Genomic DNA, 24,363 nt, shown 5'->3' on the forward strand with positions numbered 1-24,363 from the left:
GTACTCCTATGCCACAGAGAGCAAATTTACAAAAGCATCTACACATGTACAAATATTCCGAAAACAATAGAAAACAATGGTTCATGCTAATAATCAAAACCAAAAACACATCAGCAAGGATTAAAAGCCTTGTCAGATATATACATGAAATCGCAAAACAAAAAAATCTGTCCACCAGATTTATAAAATAATGTTTTAAATGTTACAAAAATAAGAGGGAAATAACAGAAATAGATAAAAACAAAAATCATATCCGCATGACTGCCTTGCTAATACATAACCATTCCATGTAAAAGATATAGCATGTACTAACGGGAACCAAACAAGAATTTTTATGACATTTTCGTTACAATGATGTAAATGTGATAACCACAAGTGTCCTTCCCTCCGCTATTCTAGCGGAGGTGCTAGGCGGGAGGACACGAATGGTTTCATAATAACCATTAAATGTAGTTTTATATACTTTATATTCATTTTTTTATAGTCAACCAAAACAGCAAGACCGAAGCTGATCCTTATATAGCTAAGGTTCTCTCCAGACAATCGCCCATTTAAACCAAGCCCACATTGCTCACCAAAATAGGTTTAGGGCGAGACGACTCGACCTGGCAGTTATATATATGTACGTATATAAATGTGTGTATATGTGTATTTCTCTTTCCTCTTTTCAAGTTCTTCATGCATTTCATGTCCACAACACACGTGCCTACTCATATTGTCGTATTCATGTTGCTCACTGAATAAGGTGTTCGCAACCAAATGAAACTGATGCTGGCTTCTAGTCCGCAAGTTATCAAACCCATTTGCTCACCAATAAGGTGTTAAGCGAAATGAGACTCGCTCCGATGGATATTTTATATTTCACAATAAGATTCTCATTTGTTTTTTTTTTTTGTATCTTGTGTGTATAACAGTGGTTCTCAACCTGGGGCCATATGGCCCCCTTGCGGTCCTGGGATATTCTAGGGGGGCCACGGGAGAAAATCAGAAGAAAGGTGATCCATGACAGGTGGGGAAGAGAGTTATAGAGAACTGTGATGAGAAAAGGTTTAAAAGTGAAACATGGTTGAAAAATATTGCTACTTTCAGAATTCATGAGATCCGTCCATAGAACCAGGGGTTCTTTCTTAACCCTTGGGTCTATGTGGGCATGATCCGTGTCTTCATGTCTATAATGGGAGGTGACTGCACTATATGGGATTTGGTACTATGATTTTCATATGCAAGCTGTTATTTCCAGCTAAGTATGGAGGGCCGCCAGAACAACATTTGATGTGCTGGGAGGCTCGATTTATCGTGCAGGTTCGTTGGATCGTCCCGTATTTTACACAGACCATTTTTTACCATATAATTTGACTCCTGGGAGGGATGATAATCTACCATTTTTGAATCCATGCCTAGCCAGGATTACAGAGATTGATCTGATTTATTAAAATTCTATTCATAAGAAAAAATAGAAAGTATCTCACTCTTGAATGAGGGTAGAGGGGGGGGGCCCTGGATAGGACAAGGGGGCCACGAGAAAAAAATGTGATCCATGGGGGGCCATGAGCTGAAAAAGGTTAAGAAACACTGCATGTAATGCTTACACTTGCATATTATACACTATGCAAGTGTAAGATAACAGATGAGATGGCATGGGGGGGGGGGAGACCTTAATTGCTTTTAAAACATACCTCCATCTTAACATGTGTACATTCATCCGTTAACGAAACCCCGAAACTTTTCTTCAACTCCCAACCCCATCTCGTCTGTAATCTCCACAAAATTTGTTAATCGCGACGGTCTGGTTAAAATACGTTGCAAAAATTTTTTTTCTTTCTTTTTTGATACAATATAAAGTGTTCCAGACTCTGCCGCGAAGCTGGGCTGGAAGGGATCTCGGCAACGGAACAAGTCCAGTGCAAAGTTCTGGCGTTCATTCATTCCTTTCCCCCTGCCTGACAAAGGTTTTTCGAAGAGATTCTTTGTTAAACAGCTCTGGGGAGACGGCGTAGCTTGCAGATAAGCATTGATTAGGGAAAGGGGGCGCCGCGGATGTAAAAAGTTTGATAACCCCTGCTCTCTAAGCCAGGGTTTCTTAACCTTTTTTTGCCCGCGGCCCCCTTTGAAGCATTTTTTTTTTTTCTCGTGGCTCCCCTGTCTTACCCAGAGTCTTCAACCTTCATCTGGAAGCAATGTCCTTTATACGTATTGAATTGATTTTTTCAGTGAATTTATACTGAATTAAATTTTTCAAATAAGATTGGCCTCCAAACCACTGGCCTAGAATTTATTGAGCTGCCCGCTAATCCGAGTTCTATTCAGGACCGTATCAACATGATGGGCCCCTCAGGCAAAGTGATGCTAAGGTAGTCCCCTACTAAGCCGGAAATAAACAGCCTACATATTTCCTACTTATTTTCAAAATTTATTATACTATATAAAATATCCTGAGGGGTGGAGTCACTTATGGACACGAGACCCCCAGGCATGCAGAGTGGGACACACAGAGCTGCAGCCTGGGGCCTGATATGGTTTTCATCATTTTTTGTTTTTTCACTCTCTGAATCTGATATAGGTGGGAGGGATTCTGAAAAATCTAGCCGGGGACCTGCGAAAAACCCCCATCCTAGGGAACCTGCTGTAAAATGTAGGTGGTGAGGCTCGGGTGGGTACATGCCCTGAGACGGCCCTGGGTTTATGGGTGGTTTTGCTGGATTCTGTAAGTGTATAGTCACTAATATATAAAAGCTTTATTTCTTCACACCTTAATTTTTCTTCTCAGCTCTCTGCAGCCCTAAAAACCACCTGCCATGGTCCCTTTCTCCATTTTCTTCCGTGGCCCCCTTGAAGTATCCCAGTACCACTAGGGGGCCATATGTCCCCCGGTTGAGAACCACTGCTCTAAGCCATATATGATAAGCCCTTGGTCCTCGGACCAAATGTGGCCCTGATTGTTATCTGGTGTCGCCTGCTCCCCTGGAAACTAATTTTGCAAAAATGAACCAAGAGGCACACTCACAGATCGCTTAAGTGACCCGTGGCACAATTCCAGAGCATTTGAGCGGCCCGTCGCACATTTTCAGATCACTCAAGTAGGCAAGTGGTACAGTCACAGGTCACTCACTTAATTGACCCGTGACACAGTTCCAGAACACTTAGGGAAGAGCGGGGTAATGCCGAACATTAATGGTAGAAAAGGGGAATCTCTAATTACTCAATTATTTGCTACAGGTCATGAAAATACTTTTACTATAGGTAGATACCCTGTCTAATTACCTACTAAAAACCCACAAAATATTTTATGTTATATAGTTTAAAGTTTTCATAGATTTTTTTTTTTGTAAGAGCTTACTTACAATGTTCGGAGGTGCGGGCCGCACCCACCGCACCTGACTTCTCAACTCCAGTGACGGAACGACCAGCAACTTTTAGCCCTTCCCCAATGTTTTCTTCATGTCAACATGGCCCAGGGGCGCGACATGAAAATAACATTGGAGGGGCCGAAAATCACCATTCGTCTCGTATGTACGGGACTCGAGCCCTTATATATATACGTAAGATGCGAAATGACGCGTTTTATTGTATATTCATTGGTAATTAGGGGCAAAAAAAAAATTTTATTGGGAAGTCTCGAATAGTCCCATTCCCCCATGTTATATGCCATGACCCCAGGGACGGGCTTAAGTATTTTGCGGCCCGGTGCGGAAAAAAAATGCGGCCTCTCTGAACAGGGGTTTTTCAGTAACCCAGGGTGTCCATGGGTACTCTGGTGCCCGGGAACGACTGTAAAACTCCTTCGTAGTCATATAAAAAATTCCATTTGGCAATAAATATGGATAAAAGTGTCCGCTTCCCAGTGAAAAAATTGCAAGTGCTTCCCCCAGGCACTCGAAGATTTGGGGCTCTCAGGGCTAGAAAACCGATTGTTTCCTAAAACCTTAGAGGTTCTCTACCTTGGACTGAATTGCTTAGCTGTAGCTATTGCTTTGCTAAGAAGTTGAAATCAAAATGTGATCAAAACATTTTTTATCCCCTTTTGCGGCCCCAAAAATTTAGCGGCCCGGTGCGATGGCACCCTTCGCACCTGCCTAAGTCCGGCCCTGCATGAGCCCCTATATTTTGCGGCCCGGGAGGTCCATCGTTCATACTTGCGCAAATCCAACCACATTTACAACAACCCGTATCGGAATTAAAAGTTAGTGCTGCCATCTGTGGTGAAAAACTAACACATCAAAAGAATATAATAAATATATTAATCCATATTGCATATATGTAATATGGATCAATATATTTATTATATTCTTTTGATGCATAAATTTAAATTATCGATATTAGTGGTTCCCAACTTTTTTGGAAGCCTGCGTGTGGTCCGGCCGAATTCCATGTTTTAAAAGGAAAGCAAAGTGGCGTATTTGCAGGAGGGGGCTGTGGTCCAGGGAGGAAAGTTCAAATTTGTGGATGGGCCGCATGGGCAGAGATACGGAGGGCCCCCCAGAGTCAAAGGTGGAGTCGACTGATCTGTATATATATATTAATATATGAATTGACATCATCATCGTGCCCCCCCCCCAGCAATAATGACCGTGTCCCCCCCCCCCCCACCCCCAGACTTCCAAGTCTATCTCCGCCCATGATGGGCCGAGAAATTTGGTAGAGTGGGAGGATAGCGGCAATTTTGCTTTGTACAAAAAAAGTATAAGTTTTTTTAGCAGGGGGTGCAGTGCAGCTTACATATATTAGCAGCCTGTATATATTTCAGCAAATTCAGATAGGGGTTCAATTCGGATAAACAAACAGCATTGAAAATGGCAATTGCAGTCGTTTTTTTTCTCCGTACCCTAGTAGATTTTCTGGTATGTAAATATGTAGGCTGTTACTCCCAGCTATAAGTATGGGGCCATGGAATATCACTTTGCATGAGGAACCCATCATGGTTCACCCATAACGTTGAGACAGCCTTGCATAAAAACCCCCCACAAGACGAAAGCTCGTTGAACTCTAGCCCTGGGTAGACATGAACAGGGCCACAGCTAGGGAAGGTCACGGGAAGTTGCTCCCCAATATATAATTTATATAGCTTGATAGATATTTTCCCATACAAAAGAACCACTTCAAAGCATAATTGGGCACAGAAATCAATATCATCAGCTCGCCGTGATGCCTCTGACCTAGTAGGCGTGACGCACACTCTGAGAAACACGGGTTCCACGGAATTGTCTCATACCCATCAAGGGTTCCGCGAAAGCTTTGGGGCGTTCAAGTATTACGTAAGTAAATTTTTAGCCATTTTTAACCCCCTCCGCTCCTTGTCAGCAAAAGTAAGCAAAACTCTGATCCCCTCTCCTTGTCAGCAAAATTTCATCATCACTGCCTCCTCCACCTCCATATTGGTGGTTATCAGAACGTACGAGGGAGGGGGCACAGGGGGCTGTGTACCCTCCCTCCCTCGATAAAAATTATTATTTTTTAATTCAAAACATATTTTTAAAAAATATATTTCGAAAGAAAATACTGTTATTATAATCGATTTCTGTTAATTTCAATGCTATTTGAAGGGTAAGAGCTCAAAATTTCTCTTTAAGAAATTCATTGCGACCCACCCTTTAAGTCATATGTGGTAAAAACTTGACCCGCAGACCAAATGTGGCCCTGAAGGTTATCTGATGTGGCTTGCCCCCACCCCCAAACTGATTTTTTAAAAATGAACTATGCGGCACATTTTTAGAAATGACCCGTGGCATAATTCCAGAACATTTAAGTGGCCCGTGGCACATTTTCAGTTCACTTTCACATTCAAAGATCACCTAACTAACCCGCGACACAGTTACAGAGCACTTAAACGATCCGTGGCACATTTAGAGATCCCTTGAGTGACATGTGGCGCAGTTTTAGATCACTTAAGCGGCCCCCAGTGCGGTTCTACATCGCTCAAATTACCCACGAAACATTCCCAGATTACTTAAGTGATACGTGGTATAAATTAAGGATCACTTAAGTGATGCGCGGCACAGTTCCAGAGCTCTTGAGTGGCCTCGAAACATTTCCAGAGCACTTGAAGGATCCGTGAAACATTTAGAGATCATTAAGGTGGCTCTGTAGGGGATTTATCTATAGGGTGAATGTTAGGTCAGGTGCCCAATAATTATCGAAAGGTGCTTTTTCAGTTTTTGGTGCACCGAATAAGATGGCCACACATTAAGAATATTTAATATCTTCATAAGTGATGACGTAAGCATCATACAAACCCACCCCCCTCCCCGGTTGTCATCAAATGGGACCCCCCCCCCCATCGATGCTGACGTAATACTTGCATGACCCCCCTTTCACATTGGAAAACCCTGATCTACACACATTTGAATCAAAGGTAAGTGCTGCCATCTCTGGGGAAAAACTAAAAACTAATAAAATACATATATTTTTTTTTTCAAATTCATCAGTCGATATTTGAATGAGTTCAAAGTTAAAACTACTCCGTTGCCGTTGCTAGTTGATGCGAAGTACCGAGCACTAAGCTCTCGTCTTCTTCGTCTTGGTTTCTCTACTTAGGTAGAGATATTGATCAGTAAATGGCAAAATTATTATCCGTGCCCGTTGCACTTTACTTTAACTTGATTAATTTGATTCTTCGATTTACATAATTTTCGATTTCCTTTCACTATATGTAATCTTTGACGAATCAATAAATTTTGGTTTTTACCGGAGATGCCCTGTTCCCCCCCTCGGGGGGGGGGGGCAAAGTGCTTGCGTTGCTTCTTGCGACAGAGCCTGGGTGTCTCGCGGTTTCTCCAGTTTCTCCAGTCAATGGCAAAATGGTTGCTTAAAAACAACCACCATTCCTTTTTTTTTTTTTTTAATTATATAACCCTTTATATATAAAATATTCTCACTAATACAAAACAATATCGATATACTGTTAACAATTTTCAGGGGTTAAAACATCTTCTACCCCCATCAGATTACACTTACTTTCACAAGGGCGTAGCCGGGGGGGGGGGGGACTTGGCGGTCTGGTCCCCCCCCCCCCCGAAATGTGAGAAAATGACCGAAAAAAGGGAAAAAGATGGCCAAATCTATTGTTCTGTCACTTTGGTCCCTCCCGAAATGAAAGTGGTCCCCTCCCCCCCCCACGACCCCACGAACGAAATTTCTGGCTACGCCCCTGTACTTTCAAAAATAAATCTCATCGATTGCAAACATTCCCAATATCTACAATGTTAAACAAATCAGTTTCACAAAATGATTAACACAACATAAGTTTACAGCATATTTCGCAATATATTTCCATTTAGACAAAAAAATGATATGTGTATATACATGAAAAACTCCAATAATGTCACCAAAACCATTCAATATAATTTCTAAACATTTGACAAATACATAAAAATAAAGTGTGTTACAAATGGTCATCATAATTTACAGAACATCAATACACTCCTCAGAATCATATTACGTAACTCTTGAACATTTGACAATTATATTAGATTAAAAAATTTATGCTGATTAGGTCACATACAAATGGTTATATAATTCACATTACGTTCTTATCATATACCTTTCAATTAAAATTTAATTTCGTTTACATGAACTGATATATTACATGACTGTATTTACATGAACTAATCTCACTACACCAATGTTAAAACTGGAATTGACCGGTAGTGATTAACATTTCCTTCATTTCACAAAAAATTTGATGAAATTTATTTATAGTAATATTTATCTATACTATGCTGTGGTACATTATTAATAAAAATACAAGATCTTTTTAATCATAACTTCAGTATGATTAACCATTATTGCTTGTTCTACGACAATTAAAATTCCTTTCTAAAATTTGTAACCAAGATATTCTTTGGTCTTAGCTGTGATAATTTCTATTCAGCTGGGTAGTTGGATGCTGAACTGATAATGTGCACTTCTGAAGCATCTTGCTTCTCAAAGTACTTTTTGGCCAGTTTCTTTATGTATTTGTAGATGGATGGAATTTGAAAGATCAGCGTGCAGGTCGGTTAGTCTGAAGTATTTTGGAGCACTTGTGAATCTCCTGGGAATATAATTTTGATGTTTCTGGAGGTTGTAAATATTGCTTTTCTGAGCGAAAGCCCAAGCCGGTGCACTATATGTAAGAACAGGTCTGATATAAAACTATTTCATTGAAATCTGAAATAGTTTTGACTTTGCAGTCTTATTTAAATATTGTTTGATGAATTTGAAAAAAATATATATATAAAATATTTTTTCTCATTACTTACACATACCATCCTGCACGAAATATTAGTCAGCTGGATGTCATTTACCTTGGCATTGCAAAAAATTTTTTTACGTGACATTCAAATGCATGTGAAACCTATTCTTTACTCACCACACAATCCACTTTTTATAACTATAGACTTTTTAATACCCAGGAAGAAAAAAATTATCAAACAAATTGACTGTACACAAATATTTTGGAAAATTTGCCTGTACCGGAATTAAATGATCCTAGTGCTGATGATATCGACCAAGCAGTTGTGATCACATTACTACACTCATTAAAAACACAATTGAGGTAACTACTGAGAAAAACTATAAATAATAAAAATTTTGGTCTTTCAAAAGAAATACTTGATAAGATCCGTCATAAAAATAGGGTAAGAAAAAGATGGCAAACATTCAGAGGTAACATTGACAAAATTATATTAAACAGACTTCAGAGAGAAATAAAAAAAGAAGTAGCTGCGCACGTTAATGAAAGGTTTTCAGACTTTATAAGTAATGTTACAGCTGAGAATGGAAATCTATGGCGTGCATGGAGAATATGCAAACCTAAAAACACCAGAATAAACAAGATAAAAAAAACCCTCAGGAGATCTGGTCTTCACGGATCAGGAAATAGCCGATTCCTTTGCTGAAGGATACGAGAGACGATTCACTCGTAATACAAATCACGACATCACAAAGAATCAGACGAAAGGTTGCGTACTATTTGCATCATCATGCTAATATAACAAACAGTCATATTGACCTAACATCCACCAATGAAATTCGAGACATTATAAATAAATTGAATACCCAAAAAGCAGCTGGGATCGACGGTATAAGTGATAGAGCATTGAAATGTCTCCCAGACAATATTATGAGCTCTGTCAATAATATCTTTAATACAGAAATTCAAAACAATTATTTTCCTACATCTTGGAAGAGATCAATCATCAAAACAATTCATAAGACGGACACTGATCCTTTAATTGCTCAAAATTACAGGCCAATTAGCCTTCTCGGTAATTTTAGTAAGGTCTTCGAGCGAGTCATTGCTCCCAGATTAACACAATATATGCATGAAAACAACATCATTCGACCTGAACAGTATGGCGTCAGGTCAGAACACTCATGCGTAACACAACTTATTAGAGTCACAGAATTTATCACAAATTCATTCAATCATTTCGATTTTGTGGCATCAGCTTTTTTGGATATTTCCAAAGCTTTTGATCGCTGTGATCACGCCACACTTTTGTCCAAACTAATTGATCTAAATTTTCGGCCTCATTTCATCATCTTTTTCTACAATTATCTTTTGGGAAGAACCTTCCAAGTAAAAATTCTGGGCAATTTTTCAGCTATTAAACCCATACGTGCCTCTATTCATCAGGGCAGTGTACTGGGCCCACAGTTGTTCTTGTTGTATATAAATGATATACCTAGCCCACAAAATGGAACCATTGCCTTGTTTGCTGACGATTGTGCAGTACTGTGTAGTGGAAGGAAAGCAACACACAAGCGTTGGAAAATCTACAAGAGACCATAGATTATATTGAATCATGGTTTGATGATTCAGCAATACAATTAATTAAATTTTAATAAGTGCAAATTTGTCTGGTTTACTAGACGAAGAAAATAACCAAGACAACCACTTTTGATGGGAAATCAAGTGTTAAGACCAGTCAGATAGATCAAATATTTAGGGTATATCCTAAATAAAAACCTCTCATTCACACACATCCCACATTGAATTTGTCAAAAATAAAACAGAGTTTCGGGAATGCTGAACAAAATCACATTCCCTCAAGCAAAACTTTCCCTTAAAAACAAAATAATTCTTTATAAAAACCATTCTCAGACCAACAATGCTCTATGCGTCTCCTGCATGGTCGCATTCATGCAAAATGAACATAAGAAAACCTTCAGACTGTACAAAACAAGATTCTTAGAATTTTCACTAAAGCACCATGGTACATTGTTGAGTATGATATTCAGGTTTTGGGAAAATACAGAAGACCTCAACAAATTTCCCACCTGGATTGGAATTTGTTATAAAAACCTGACTCATGTTGTATATATTGTGAATAGAATTTTCGAATTTTGTTTTATTCTTCCACCCTCTTTTACTTTATCTTGCTTATTGCTATATTGGAGCAATAGTTTAATTTCTTTAAATTATATTCTTGTAAATTTAGTGTGAGCACTTACCGAACAGAACTTGTATTGTAAATTCATTTCTGTACTTGGATATTGGATACCAATGAAAAAATTAGTTGAACTGTATAATCCAAATGAGGTTTTTTTTGCGCTGCGACACCCATGCTGTGTTTTTTCTCCTCTTTTTCCACACCTGTGAATTAATTGAAGGACTGATTGGTGAATTCGGCAATGTGTACCTGCTTCCAGTTGTGTAATACTTATGGTTGTGGCGGCAGTTTTCTCTGGCATAAATTTGTACTAGCCTGACAAATAACATTGAAGTCTTTTCTCTTTTTTCGGAATACTTTTTCTTTCCATTTTCTACTCTTCATAGGCCTTCTTGGCCAGTCTGTATGCCGACAGTCGTCCCTAAAAGGATAGGAATCGGCTGAAAATTCCATTTTCTGGTCTGGTCTGGTAAAACTACTTCAATTCTTGCATTTCGCATTCCGCAAAACTGTTCCACTGTAGTTCCCAAGAAGAAATTTTCTTTGGATATCTGATGTGTGAGATATGTTTGTTTCACCACGAGTGAAATCTTTATTGTAACTATCGGGCCCCCGTTAACCTGGTGCAGGCGCGGGTCCAGGGTGATGTCTTGGGGGGGGGGTGATTTTTTTATAGTGAATGTGTCGAACAGTGAGGACCAACCTCGTGACCGCAAACGTTAAACAAACTTAAAATATGGAAATTAATATTTTAAAAAAGTTTGATAAAATTAATTACAAATTAAAATAAAATTTGTAATTATAAAAATTATATTTGTATTCAATAAGCAACGCACTTATTTAAAAAAATTGCTATATAACATCAATTAATGCCACAATTGATGCATTAGCTGTTTTTGACAATTTGGGCATTTGCGCCAGTTAACCTCGCAAAAAATACCGTACGTAAGAAAAGTTTGAGGTGACAAAATAAATAATGTATATAGGTCTATGTGTGTTATATTTATAAACATCGAGGAATGATGATGCACATTAGGGGCCGTTCAAGTATTGCGAAAGCAAAATTTTTAGCCATTTTTGACCCCCCCCCCTTGTCAGCAAAACTCTGACCCCCTCTTCCCCTTGTCAGCAAAAGTTCGTCATGAGCTCTGCCTATCTGAACCCTAACACATATAGGTGGGATCAGAGATGTACACAGGTGGAGGGGGGGGGCATAGGGAACTCGTGACCGCCCCCCCCCCCGACGATCAAAAATTTATTTTTTTTAATGCCAAAAAAAATTTTTTTTAATTGAAATTTCGGAAGAAAACTTTATATGTTTTATAATCAATTTCTCTTAATTTCAATGTCATTTGAAGGCTGTGAACTCAAAATTTATCTTTAATAAATTCATTGCAACCCACCTTCTAAGCCATATAATGATAAATCGCATAAAGGCCCTTGGCCCGCGGATCAAATATGGCCCTGGGGGTTATCTGATGCGACCTGCCCTCCTCCTGAGCGACCCTAATTTTGCAAAAATGAACTAAGTGGCACATTTACAGATCGGATAAGTGTCCCGTGGTACAATTCCAGAACATTTAAGCGGCCCATGGCATATTTTCAGATCACTTAAATCACCCGGGACACAGTTCCAGAACATTTAAGCGATCCGTGACACATTTAGAGATCACTTCAGTGGCATGTATCGTAGTTTTAGAGCACTTAAGTGGTCCCCAGTGCGGTTCTACAACACTCAGGTTACCCGCGGCACATTCTCAGATTATTTAAGTGATCCGCGGCATATAATTACGGATCACTTGAGTGATGCGTGGCACAGTTCCAGAACACTTAAGTAGCCCGGACACATTTCCAGATCACTTGGATTCGCGAAAAATTTAGAGATCACTTTGTAGGGCACTTATCAATGAGGGATGTCACTTCAAGTACCCACAAACAATCGAAAGGTTTTCTTGTTTTTGGCGCACCGAGTAAGAGAGATGCCGTAAAAAATATTTCATATTTTCATAAAGGGTGGTTGATGACGTAAGCATTATCCAAACCCCCCGTTGTCATCAAAAGTCAGCAAATCGGAAACCCCCTCCCCACCCATCGATGCTGACGTAATACTTGGCTGCTTACAAATAAAAAAAATTATAATAACAGTATCAAGTGCAAGTGCAATTGTACAAATAAATGGAAACTTTGCACATGAATAGAAAGCATAATATCAAAAGCATATGAAGAATTATTTCAAAATGTTCCCAGAATTCCAAATTGAAAAATTAACGCTCACAGTTAACCGGACAAACATTATACACAAATAAAAATTCATCTCCCTTCGTATTCGATAAATATTTTTATCCAGCTATTCGCGTCAAGTAGATACGGCGACACATGACCACAGAAAAAGATCTCTACCGCAGGGAGTCCCACACAGAGGGGGTTAGCGCACCAACCTCTAGGTGGGTAAAAAAAAAAGCTGCCGTTCCGAATCTTCAATACATTGTAGGTTTGTGTCTAATTAGTCCTCGTAAGCAGAAAATGATCGTGGTGCGGCCAAGATGATCAAATGATGATGATGTCAAAGTAGGTAGATATTTTCCTTATAAATTGAATTTCTTGACCCCGTGAACGTATTAAACGTTCATCTTTGCGACGTTCAAACCTACTGATGCAATTAGTTTGGAATGAATGGTGGAACTTTTTCACGAAATGAGTTTCTAACGCAAATATAACGATTAAAAAACGATAAAAAATTCAATAAATAATAAATAAAATGTTGCAAAACATCCGAATTCAAATTAAAATAGTCGCAGGTTAAATAAATATATATTAAATACACATATATAACATTAAGACAATTTCTTCCTTGGAGACAGCAAATAACAAAATTCCTATATTCTTTGTAAAAAAGAGTAACTTATTCCTAAATACGCACTCGTGGTCATAATGGCTCTCAAACTTTTGAGAACGGGGTATTCAACCCATGGTCCGTCGGCCGAATGTGACCCCTCTGAGCTTTCTGCTGCGGCCCGCCGATCATTTTTAGAAAATAGCTACTTTACGTAGAAAAACGATTAAATTCCAAAAAAAAAAAAAAAATTTGAAAGGCTGAAAAATCTGTACTGTCGTATATGGAACTGTGAGGCACTTTCCAGATTCAATAGCAATGCTGCGCATTTGATACATATTCGTTAAAAGGGCCGCCGTAAACAGAGCTGCCCTCAGGCAGTGCCGTCTTAACGCACGGGCCCACCAGGATACGGCCCGGGGGTCTCAAGCGAAGAAGGGGTCTCACAAAAGGAGATCTGGTTGAAATTTTCGAGAATTTACCAGGTAAAGAGCCTCGCAAAAATCACTTGGCCCGGGGGCATATGATTGTCTTAAGACGGACCTGCCCTCAAGGGTGTGTGACAAGTGCGGTCGCACCACGTTTTGTGGGGGCCCCCGCACTCACGTTAGTAGAAATAAAAACAGATAAATGTGTATGTGTGTGTGTATCAAAAAATGCATAGTTGTAGCAAATAATTATTTTCAGAGCTAATAACAATTGGTCAAGTTTTCAATTTTTTTCCCCTAACACAAATAATATAAGTTGTTTTAGACTAATTTTGGGGTGCTGAATTCCAATGCGATTGTACAAAAACAAAACAAAATTTATACTAATTTTTCTAGTATTTTGTAAAAATAATCCATTTCTTTCTCTTATATATTTGGTATTGTGACTTCTTTCTGCAAAAACCAACGGTAATCACTCATCATTGACGGGTCCCATCTGCCTTGATTCCCGAAAAACCCCTTTATTGCAGTGGTGAATGATTGTCAATATACGTAAAAGCAAAATCATTTGATAGCTTCTTTATTTGAGGACTTGCAAACACTTTTTTTTAGTAGAAGTATTAGAAGAAAGTCTCAGTTAATTTCGGAAAAATTTTCTTTCTGGGACAGATTTATATTCTTAGCCTTCATAATAACGGTCTGATATTAAGAATACCGACAATTTAAGAATTATTGATATTAACTTCAGAATAAAATTGTAAAGTGATTTCAGAATAAAATTACCAAGACTAATTTCAGAATGAAATTGTCAAGAGTAATTTCAGAATGTAATTGTCAAGAGTAATTTCAGAATGAAATTGCCAAGAGTAATTTCAGTATAAAATTGTCAAGACTAATTTCAGTATAAAATTGTGAAGAGTAATTTCAGAATAAAATTGTCAAGAGTAATTTCAGAATAAAATTGTCAAGAGTAGTTTCAGAATAAAATTGCCAAGAGTAATTTCAGTATAAAATTGCCAAGATTAATTTCAGTATAAAATTGTGAAGAGTAATTTCAGAATAAAATTGTCAAGAGTAATTTCAGAATGAAATTGCCAAGAGTAATTTCAGTATAAAATTGCCAAGACTAATTTCAGTATAAAATTGTGAAGAGTAATTTCAGAATGAAATTGCCAAGAGTAATTTCAGTATAAAATTGCCAAGACTAATTTCAGTATAAAATTGTGAAGAGTAATTTCAGAATAAAATTGTCAAGAGTAATTTCAGAATAAAATTGTCAAGAGTAGTTTCAGAATAAAATTGCCAAGAGTAATTTCAGTATAAAATTGCCAAGATTAATTTCAGTATAAAATTGCCAAGAGTAATTTCAGTATAAAATTACACACTTAGAGAAGCGACTATAAGTCCACGTTCCACTCTGCAGCCTTTTGACCACACTCCATGGTAGCCTAAAAGATAAGCAAACGCCTATCTAAAAAATCTCGGTCACAATTCCCCCCACAAATTTTCATTTCGGAAAACTTTCGGCTCTCAAATGGCCGATCTCACGGGACCCTGAACTGGCACGGCGCACTATTTGAGAATCACTGCATTACCTGGTTTACAGATAGCTTTACCAGACCATCCGAATCGATACGGACATTTTAGAAAAGAGGATAGCTCTATTGTAAGTTGTAATTATGGCATTGAACAAGGATGTAATGATGTGGGTCATGCGCATTTTCCCTTGTATCCAGTTTTTCTCCTGAAATGGCGACCATTTCCTTGACGTCGTTTAGTTTTATTCAGGCAATAGTCTTCGGCCGTTTAGGGAAATGCGTTTCACTTCATCGAATTGAGAGCGTACCGCGGGGCACTTAATTAAGTGAGCCGGGATAGTTGCCGCTGGTCACTTGGGTTATCTGGAACTGTGTTGAGGTCACTCCAGTGGTCTGTAAATATAGCGCGAATCACCCCCAAGCGATCTGGAAATGCGTTGCGGAACACTTTGATTTGAAAATGTGCCGCGGGTAACTTGAGTTGTGTAAAAAAGTTGCCGCTGGTCGTACATATGCTCTGGGACTGTACTTCGGTATCTTGAAATGTGCTGCAGAGCACTACAGAGTGATCTGAATGAGCGCTAGAACTCTGCCACCGGATTTATCGTGTTGCTGAGATCTCTTCCAGACAAGCTTCGTGCCATGGTCTGGGACAACCCCTGTTAGTAAGTGATCTGTAAAAATTCCGCAGAGTGCTGTGGACCTGTGCCATGATGATCTGAAAATATGCCGCAGGTGACTCAAATTTTCTCGAAATGTGCCGCGGGACAATTACGTGACGTGAAATTGCACTGCGGGTCACTCAAGTGATCTGTAAATGTGCCACGGGTCACTCAAGTTATGTGGAGGAATGTGTCACGAGCAACTTACGTGATGTGAGAATATGCCGTGGGCCACTCAATCAATGTGGAGAGAACTGCAGCATGGGAATTTCTCTCTCTGTTCATTTCTAGAAAAATTAGGTTTGAGGTAGCGGCAGTGCCGTCTTAACGCATGGGCCCCACCCGGGCACGGCCCGGGGGCCTCAAGAGAAGAGGGGCCTCACAAAAATGAGATTTCGTTGAAATTTTCTAGAATTTACCTGGTAGGGCCTCAGAAAAACCACTTGGCCCGGGGGGGCGCATGATGCTCTTAAGACGGCCCTGGGTAGCGGAGCCGCATTTTTCACCTCAGGGTCATTGGTTAAACATGTATCCTAGATTCTAATCTAGGATCTACTACTACTACTACAACGAGATTTCCCGGTTCTCTTTTGTTTCAAATATTGTACGCCCTTTCCAAGATAGACATTTTTCAACCCTCTCTCATCGGCGAAATTCCAAGTGACCGATGGATGTTCGGAACGTAACCGTTCGTAAGTTGGGGGGTAGTGGATAATAACGACAAGTGACTGATCATCTCTGATCATGACCAGAGAATCCAATGAGCGTTCTTTCAACGATGAAAAACTGAAGTACGCATATATCTTTTTTTGGGGTTTTTTTGTTGCTGTTGTTGAAAAATGTTGGTCATTCCACAACAGAGAGAGAGGAACGTCGTCCACGCGCGAAGGGGGGGGGGGGGGGTTCCCCGCTGCTGGGGCCGACCGACCCCCTGTCAAGGGACGCCGGTCACAGGGGCCAAGCCAAAAAAAAAAAAACCCAGACCCGTAACTTGTTCGTGTAGCTTGTCAACAGGTTCAAGGATAGGCATAACAACAGATGCCTACGATGACAACGGTATGAATCCGAAAAAGAAACACGTCCGATGGCTTTAAAAAAAAAAATATATATATATATATATATATAAGGTTGAGCATAACTATATAATATACAGGTTAAGGAAAGGCAAAAGAAACTCAATTTGCAGTAGGAAAAAAAACTAGTTAGATGTATAAATCTCTTCTGGGGCTGTCGTAAGCTGCTTCAGGGATTCCCGTCTCAGTAGGGGATACCAGAAGCAATTTCGACTTGGTGGACTCGCCCCTGTTGTCCTGCTTTTGATTGATTCACTGCCGCCTTGGAGACAGTGGCAGAGACCCCTGTGTTCATAGGTACCAAAAAAATACCTTATTTTGTGGTTCTCTCTTTTTTTTTCTTATACAAGCGGTTGTCCTATAAGGATATTTCCAACCGGGTGGAAATTTGGCATGTCGTTGTTTTCCCCTGATGGTTGACTAGCTTTTAGACTAACTTATGATGCTTACCATCAATTTCTTTTCCTCGCAGATGCTTTGCTTTCTCTCTCTAGTGTCCAGGCCGTCGTGGCTAAAGACGACGACAACGTTGGGAATCTTCGAAGATCTCGCGTATAACGAGCTTTTTCTTCTGTTTTTTTTTACCTTGGGAAATGTGGGGGGGGGGGGGGTTACATATATAATGTCAAGACTTTTTAGGTTTCCTTGTACGATGAGAGATCGTATCGTGGATGAACAACAAATGACTCAAACTAATTGACGTAAAGCCTATTAAATTTAAGTACGTACGTACGTAGCTCGTTATGTTCGGAATTCGGGAGCTTTAACCTCGATTCACATCGGCCGTAAACATTTCCGCACGCATGTGGATCTGAATTCGAAGTGGTGCAGTGTAGTGCCGCTGTAATCCGGACGGAACCTAGAAAATTCGAGATTTCGGATGATCTGAGGTGATGGAATTTTTAGAAATTTCTCCCCAAAACCTCACTCTTTCTGTTTTCAACCATGAGGACGCGTTTTGTTTCAATTGTCCTACGAATGCGAGTGATTTGAGTTTGAGGATGACTTCTTGCCGGGGGTACTAAAAGGGTTATTGTGTTATCAGAAACCCCGTGTCCCGAAGTGATCACGTTAAGCGGCTTGTATTGCATATTGAATCTATTGTCCTGTCATTTTGGTTCCCTTGGAAAGAGATTTCTAGCCTAGACCCCCCCACACGAGGAGATAAATTGTCTGTCTCAATAATGACGTAATTTCACTCTCAATTTTCCTTGGCAAATTATAAAAGTCTGAATTCGGAGCTTGAAATTACATGAATTACTTGATAAAAACAAAAATAGCTGTCTGAGACGCATCACTCGATAGCATTGACCACCGTATGCTGCGGTACCCCATATTTCCATGACGCCAGTCTGAGGTACTCCACCTACCCATTGCATATGCTGTAATATGAGATTAGTTTTTACCAATTTGATTAGCATCTCCCCATTTGGAGGCAGCATTTTTTTTTTTTTTTTTTGCTATAATCCAAACTCGCCACGATCACTAAAGAATGAACAACAACCAGAATAAGAACTGAACACGTTATTGAATGGCATCAGTATTTTGACCGTTACAGCCTGAAAGACATTGCAACCTGCTGTACCTGCAGTTTTGATCAGTGGTTCTCAACCTGGAGTCATATGATACGCTTGCGGTGCTGGAATGTTCCAAAGGAGGGGGAACGGCACTGGTGAATATCGAGTGGAAAGGGAGCCGCGTCACGTGGTTATGGGGGCCACAGAGAACTTTGAAAAAAAAAACAATGAGGTGTGGAGAAAAATATTTTTTGGGAAATATGGTGGAAAAAAAGCTGTGACTATTTTTCAGGACCTGTCAGAACTCCCTCATGAAACTCGGGCAATCCAAGACCGTGAGCCATGAGCCTCATGTCCATGATAAGAGCTGGTACTTACGAACTAATGTATGCAAATATGTGAGCTTACATAATGAAGCCCCCAAGACCCACGATTTCGTGACGGCGAAGCATGGAAATCTCCCTTCCTCCACAAGAAGGAGATTCACTGAAATCTTGCACAGGATCCCGTCGATCGACTTTACAGAATTTTTTGTCACTATAAAACTATTGAAAAAGTAAAATCAATAAGTAGAAAGGGTCTTGTTTCTTGACGATTGGGCTGTATAAGTCGGAGAGTAACGGGAAGAAGGGTGCCATGAGGGGGAAAAAAAGTAAGAAACATTAGTACTGGGTATAGATAATGATACAGGAGCGTATCCTCCGCTGCTCTCTCTCTCTCTTTTCTCACTCATTATAAGAAGCTCCAAAGTCAGGGCCAGGGATTGGCAGCCACTGGAAGAGATTCCAAAAAAGAAATAAGCTCCGCATTTAGCAATATCGATTTAACCGACATGGTTTTAAACTGTAGTCACACAATTTTTGGATGAGAGATCAATATAGATTGGTTAAAATCCTCAATTTAACCAATCCGTTTCGATCTTCAATCCTTTCACTTGTGTTGGTGAATACGGCCGTTAAGAGCATAATGGGCCCTCGGGAAAAGTGATTTTATCTGAGGGGGCCCCTTATTTGGCTATAAATCTGTGCCTTTCAATCTGCATGCTTAAATTAGGAAATATTGACCAGATTTCATTTCCACGAAGCCCCCCCCCCCCCGCGTGCGGCACTTCATGCCCTGGGCAGTGCCCGGGTGGGCCAGTTCGTTGAAACGGCACTGCTGGCAGGAAGCAACCAAACTCCGAATGCTAGAATTAGAAATAAGTTATCCATAAAGTGCAGAGAGAGAGAGAGACCGCGATGATCGTAATTTCACGCCGATGTCAGGAGTGAGGCGTCTTCTCCACCAGTACACGAAAAAAAAAGAAGTTTATTCATTAATATCTTAAAAACAGTTCCGGTTCTCGGCATCTAAACAAGCGCATTCCTGACATTTCTCAGACATTCAGCTTCTCAAAAAATAAAAGAAAAACCAGAATAACTCTCGTAGTGGAAAGTTCGCGTTCTCTTTGATGATCTCCATACTATCCACACCGTATAGGCACTACCAGTTCGCAGAGATTCTTAAAACATAAAATAATAAATAAATAAATAAAATATAAGGCACAGAGCTATCCAAGAAAGAGAGGGGCAACAGCAGCAGCAGCAGAACCCAGTGATAGGCGAACACATCATCCATCTCTACCGCCCACGCACATCATCCACGAGCCTCATTCGGTTTTCCAAGAGATGACCCACACCTTCGGCTCGGAGCAATTACTGCGATTCTGTAGCTGAGTTCGAACCTACTCTGTAATCTATCAGCAACAGAGAGAGAGAGAGAGTTCTTTACGGAGATCAAGAGTTCAAAACCCGGTTCCGAAGTTTTTTTTTTTTCTGTCACTAATTTTGTTGTTTTTTAACTTCTTTTTCCATGTACAAAACGTCCAAAATCTTGGTGTTTTCATTGAAAAGGATCTTGTCGAACGAACTCTCCTCCCTCCTACGTATTGCCGAACCCTGTCCTTTTCTGCAGAATTGATTCTTTTTCCCCCCTCGAGAACTTACATAATGTGTCTTTGACCGAAGACTTTCAAGACAGATGCTTCATCATAACCTTACACCCTGATATAACGCTAACTTTTTTTTTTTTTTTCGCCGTAACGTACAATACAGTCTCGGTGCCGTGTTTGAAACATATTACGGTGATGAATAATATGATATGATGAAAATATATTCTTCGGAAATACTTTTCGAGAACCTCACCCCCCATCTAACAACATGACAGCATTTACATCTGTTTGCGGTTCTCATCCGTTTAATCCGGAGAAGTCTACGGACAGTTTTCGTAACCGTGTACACGTATCTCAGTTGCGTGACATCTAAAAGCTACTTATTTATCAGTCGGTTTTGCAACTTGGATAGACCACAAAGTTCTTCCAAAGATTGATCGGTGCATGTCGTTGTGTCATATTTCTCCCATGTCATTTTCCGTCTCTTCCACAGCAAATCGGGAACCCGACCTTATATATAATCGTGTATCGTGTATGCCAGGGGTCTTCAATCTTTCGGTTCACGGAATCTTTGCTCCCGACATTTCGTCCCCGACATAGCACACGTTTCGTCCCCATTACATTTGGCCCACGGAAATTTCAACCCGGGCATTTCACCTACCCTGAACATAGGAGCGAATATTCAATCGGTCACTCAATACGGTCAATAACTCAGTCACTCCCTTGAACACTCATACCGTTACTCACCTGGTCACTCATACAATCATTCATATGGTCAATCACTCGGTCACTCGTACGGTCAACTTGTCGGCTACTCATATGGTCAATCACTCAATCACTCACTCGGACGCACGTACGGTCAACTTCTCAGCTACTCATATGGTCAATCACTCAATCACTCACTCGGACGCACATACGGTCACTCAATCATACAGTCAATTCCACCCTCATAGATACTGTCGCTCACGTGGTCAGTCATTGTCACTCACTTAGTCATTTGTACGGTCACTTATTCACTTCTAAAGCCGATTTCGTACTCACTTGGTCACTCACATTGTCGCTCATCCACTTATATGGTCACTCCCACAGTCAATCACTCATACAGTTACTCATGCGTTCAGGGCAGGTAAAATATCAGGTACGAAAATTTCGGGGGCGAAACGTCTCAAGTACCAAGGCAAAATATCAGGGGTGAAATGTGACTGGGACGAAACGTTCAAAAGGTGAGATGTCGGGGGCGAAATTTCCGGATCCTAATCTTTCAGACCTTTAATACCACCATAGATCAGGATCACAAGTTTCTAAACCTTTTAAAAATTGCGGACCAAAAAAAAATCCGTGAAGCTCGAAGGCATGCATGTCATACTACGGTATCTAAATTCACACAGTGGCGTCTCAAAGGGTTTTCCCAATGAAGCCGAGGGTTCCGAGCATGGCCTCCCATATCCCTGGCTCCCGCCCTACATAAGGGGCCGCTGGGCAGGGATCTTTGGAGGGCTCTCTGTCAAGTTCTTCATGGGCCTCTTCTTTGTTTTTACATTTCATTGTAAAAAAAAAGAGGAGAATCGTATCGGGCTTCCGGGCTGGAGCCCTTTCAACTCCAATCCTTGATCAAACGGGGGGGGGGGGGGGGAATAAATATGTTATTAAATATTTTCATTTTTTATGTGATTAAATATGAATTTTCATTATAAAAAAAATTCTGACATCTTTTTTTTATTAAATAAGGATTTTTATTAATTCGGAGAAATTATTTTTCCATTAAATATGAATTTTCATTAATTTTGAAATTGTTTCTTAATCGGATACGAATTTTCGTGAATCGTGAATTTCCATCAAATCTGAAATTATTTTCTCATTAAAAATATGAATCTTTATCATTCTTTATTATCTTATTATTATTATTTATAATTCTAAAAAAAAAATAATTCAATAATTCAGGGAAAACTTTTCATTAATTCTGAATTTTCTTCATTAATTCTGAATTTTCTTCATTAATTCTGAATTTTCTTCATTAATTCTGAATTTTCTTCATTAATTCTGAATTTTTTTCATTAATTCTGAAAATTTATTCTACTAATTTTGAAAATATTTTTAAAATATTTCTTATATATATACTTAAAATTCATTTTCTCTTTCAACAATTCTGCAAATATATATTTCAGTAATGTTGGTAATATTTTTCATTAGCTATAATTTTCACAAACACAGTCCTGAGATTATTTCTTTTTCCAGTAATTATGAAATTATTTCTCTGATAAGTTCTGAAATGTTTTTAAAAAGTAATTTCAATTCTAAAAGTGATTTTTGAAATTACATCTCTCATCAATTTCAGAATACATTTTTTCATTGAGATTAAATTTTTTCATCGTTTCTGTAACTATGTAATTATGGGAGCTTTTCCTGCGGCGGGCCTTCTGGGGCCACATGTGGCCCACGGGCTATGCACTGAATATTTCTCCCCTGGTGTTTTACCCCACGCATAATTGTGCTTTCCGTTTTTCGTACAGTGAGCCCGAGAAAAGAAAAGACTGCAATAACTACTAGAGACATTGAATAATATTAATTATTTAACTAGTGTGCATTTAAAATAATTCCATTTTAAATTAATTCGGAGCTGAAATTAATTTGGAAAATTTTCAAAACACGGTCAGTTTTCTTCTTGGAGTTTTTCGTTTAAAACGCCATTTCATCGCCAAATTATCTTTTGGGAACAACCAGAAGTTTGCTTAGGCCGGTATTACACTGTAAAATTTTGATAAAATCCCTTTTATAAAACTTGAAAAATCTAACCAATAAGGTTATTGGCTACATTCTAGAAAATGCAACCGGTGACCTTATTGGCTGCCTTTTTCAAGTTTTATAAAAGGGATTTTATCAAAATTTTACAGTGTAATACCGGCCTTAGGCCAGTAATGATAGGTTTTGTGAAAATCTGCTTCAATTAAGGCCGAAATATCTCTGGGGTTTTCCACTTAGGCATGCTTAAATCGCCCGATGACGTGTGTGGTACGTACAATACACAAACCTTTCGTTCATAGAAATTTGATGGACCGAACTCTGACTTACGGAAAATAACTCGACAACAATTCACCGATAAAAGTTCGTCACGCGTCAGTGAGCCAGTAAGTGAGCGAGGAATGATCGAGTGAGCGGGTGAGCAAACTAGTGAGTGAGCGAATGGCAGAGTCAGTAACCAGGTGATTGAATGCGTAACAGAGTGAGCAAACCTAATGAGTTGATGATAGAATGAGTGTCCTGGTGAGTGAATGACAAAGTGAGCTACCTAAGAAGTAGGTGAGTGACCACTGAGTAAGTGAGTAGCATAGGGAGTAAATGAGTGACCTGGAGATCAAGTGAGTATCACGTCTACTGAGAGAGTGATCGAGTGACATTGTGAGGGAGTAACTTGGTGAATAAGTGAGTGATCTAGGGAGTAAATGAGTGATAATATGAGCTACCTAGCGATTGACTGAGTGAGGGAGAGCTAGCGTTTATGGCAGGCCGGTTTCGCTCTTTCATTCACTCACTCACACTCTCATTCATTGACTGACTGTTCATTTGCTCGCTTGACATTCACTCGTTTATTCACTCGCTCGCTCATTCATGTACTCACTCGTTCACTTGCTCACTCGATCATTCATTAACTCATGTCGAACTGAGGTCGGTGAATTTTTTTCAGCGAAAATTTTCCTAGCGGTGAATTGCATGACGATGAATTCTTGTAGGTGAATTTTCTGGCGGTGAATTCTTGTTGGCGAATTTTTTGGTGGTGAATTGCTGACGGTGATCTTCCAACAGCAGCGTTACATGCAATGTTACTACACACGATGCAGTGATTCTACCAACTTAAAATCATGAATAATTTCAAGTGAAACTCCCTCACTTTTCAAATGTGATTAGAGAGATGTGTAAAATGTGGGAATCCGTGCAAAATTCTGTAGAAAAGTACCAATGAAACAGTAAAGCAAGCAATAATTTTTTCCAACGTCAATGTCCATCTCCGAAA

Source organism: Pholcus phalangioides, unplaced genomic scaffold, assembly GCF_987345545.1.
Source record: "Pholcus phalangioides strain wild (caught in Gottingen) unplaced genomic scaffold, Ppha-v1.0 ptg000008l_1, whole genome shotgun sequence".
In the NCBI taxonomy this organism is placed as follows: Eukaryota; Metazoa; Arthropoda; class Arachnida; order Araneae; family Pholcidae; genus Pholcus; species Pholcus phalangioides.